Raw genomic sequence first — 2,961 nt, 5'->3', positions numbered from 1 at the left:
CAGCGATATTAACCCTATAGACCCCACACGCTGCGTATTACACCCCATCTCATATTACAGCGATATTAACCCTATAGACCCCACACGCTGTGTATTACACCCCATCTCATATTACAGCGATATTAACCCTATAGACCCCACACGCTGTGTATTACACCCCATCTCATATTACAGCGATATTAACCCTATAGACCCCACACGCTGTGTATTACACCCCATCTCATATTACAGCGATATTAACCCTATAGACCCCACACGCTGTGTATTACACCCCATCTCATATTACAGCGATATTAACCCTATAGACCCCACACACTGTGTATTACACCCCATCTCATATTACAGCGATATTAACCCTATAGACCCCACACACTGTGTATTACACCCCATCTCATATTACAGCGATATTAACCCTATAGACCCCACACGCTGTGTATTACACCCCATCTCATATTACAGCGATATTAACCCTATAGACCCCACACACTGTGTATTACACCCCATCTCATATTACAGCGATATTAACCCTATAGACCCCACACGCTGTGTATTACACCCCATCTCTTATTACAGCGATATTAACCCTATAGACCCCACACACTGTGTATTACACCCCATCTCTTATTACAGCGATATTAACCCTATAGACCCCACACACTGTGTATTACACCCCATCTCATATTACAGCGATATTAACCCTATAGACCCCACACGCTGTGTATTACACCCCATCTCATATTACAGCGATATTAACCCTATAGACCCCACACGCTGCGTATTACACCCCATCTCATATTACAGCGATATTAACCCTATAGACCCCACACACTGTGTATTACACCCCATCTCATATTACAACGATATTAACCCTATAGACCCCACACGCTGTGTATTACACCCCATCTCATATTACAGCGATATTAACCCTATAGACCCCACACACTGCGTATTACACCCCATCTCATATTACAGCGATATTAACCCTATAGACCCCACACACTGTGTATTACACCCCATCTCATATTACAGCGATATTAACCCTATAGACCCCACACACTGTGTATTACACCCCATCTCATATTACAGCGATATTAACCCTATAGACCCCACACGCTGTGTATTACACCCCATCTCATATTACAGCGATATTAACCCTATAGACCCCACACACTGTGTATTACACCCCATCTCATATTACAGCGATATTAACCCTATAGACCCCACACGCTGTGTATTACACCCCATCTCTTATTACAGCGATATTAACCCTATAGACCCCACACACTGTGTATTACACCCCATCTCATATTACAGCGATATTAACCCTATAGACCCCACACGCTGTGTATTACACCCCATCTCATATTACAGCGATATTAACCCTATAGACCCCACACACTGTGTATTACACCCCATCTCTTATTACAGCGATATTAACCCTATAGACCCCACACACTGTGTATTACACCCCATCTCATATTACAGCGATATTAACCCTATAGACCCCACACGCTGTGTATTACACCCCATCTCTTATTACAGCGATATTAACCCTATAGACCCCACACGCTGTGTATTACACCCCATCTCTTATTACAGCGATATTAACCCTATAGACCCCACACACTGTGTATTACACCCCATCTCATATTACAGCGATATTAACCCTATAGACCCCACACGCTGTGTATTACACCCCATCTCTTATTACAGCGATATTAACCCTATAGACCCCACACACTGTGTATTACACCCCATCTCATATTACAGCGATATTAACCCTATAGACCCCACACACTGTGTATTACACCCCATCTCTTATTACAGCGATATTAACCCTATAGACCCCACACGCTGTGTATTACACCCCATCTCATATTACAGCGATATTAACCCTATAGACCCCACACACTGCGTATTACACCCCATCTCATATTACAGCGATATTAACCCTATAGACCCCACACACTGCGTATTACACCCCATCTCATATTACAGCGATATTAACCCTATAGACCCCACACGCTGTGTATTACACCCCATCTCATATTACAGCGATATTAACCCTATAGACCCCACACACTGCGTATTACACCCCATCTCATATTACAGCGATATTAACCCTATAGACCCCACACACTGTGTATTACACCCCATCTCATATTACAGCGATATTAACCCTATAGACCCCACACACTGTGTATTACACCCCATCTCATATTACAGCGATATTAACCCTATAGACCCCACACACTGTGTATTACACCCCATCTCATATTACAGCGATATTAACCCTATAGACCCCACACACTGTGTATTACACCCCATCTCATATTACAGCGATATTAACCCTATAGACCCCACACACTGTGTATTACACCCCATCTCATATTACAGCGATATTAACCCTATAGACCCCACACACTGTGTATTACACCCCATCTCATATTACAGCGATATTAACCCTATAGACCCCACACGCTGTGTATTACACCCCATCTCATATTACAGCGATATTAACCCTATAGACCCCACACGCTGTGTATTACACCCCATCTCATATTACAGCGATATTAACCCTATAGACCCCACACACTGCGTATTACACTCACCCCGCTCTCTGTATTAGAATATCGCAGTAGTTACTATGCACAGGCGCAGGCCGTTGCTATGGACGCGTCTCCAAGGCAACCAGTGGGGGGGTGTCCAGCAGGGGGGGCGTGTCCCGCGGGGGGGGGGGGGGGCGTGTCCTTAATAACTAGTTGAGCGTGTGAGGGAAAAGGCGGGAAACATGAGGCGTGGCAAGGGTGGTGTGACGTCAGACGGTTGGATGACCGGCAGGGCTCTCAGCCAATAGGAAGCCAGAGAAGATGAACGGGCTTTCAGCAAAACTGGGACCACCAATAGTAATCTTCCTGGACTACATCTCCCATCATCCCAATGACTGCATCTCCAAACATC

Source organism: Pelobates fuscus, chromosome 3 (genome assembly GCF_036172605.1).
Source record: "Pelobates fuscus isolate aPelFus1 chromosome 3, aPelFus1.pri, whole genome shotgun sequence".
In the NCBI taxonomy this organism is placed as follows: Eukaryota; Metazoa; Chordata; class Amphibia; order Anura; family Pelobatidae; genus Pelobates; species Pelobates fuscus.
Note: the sequence above shows the minus strand (reverse complement) of the source record.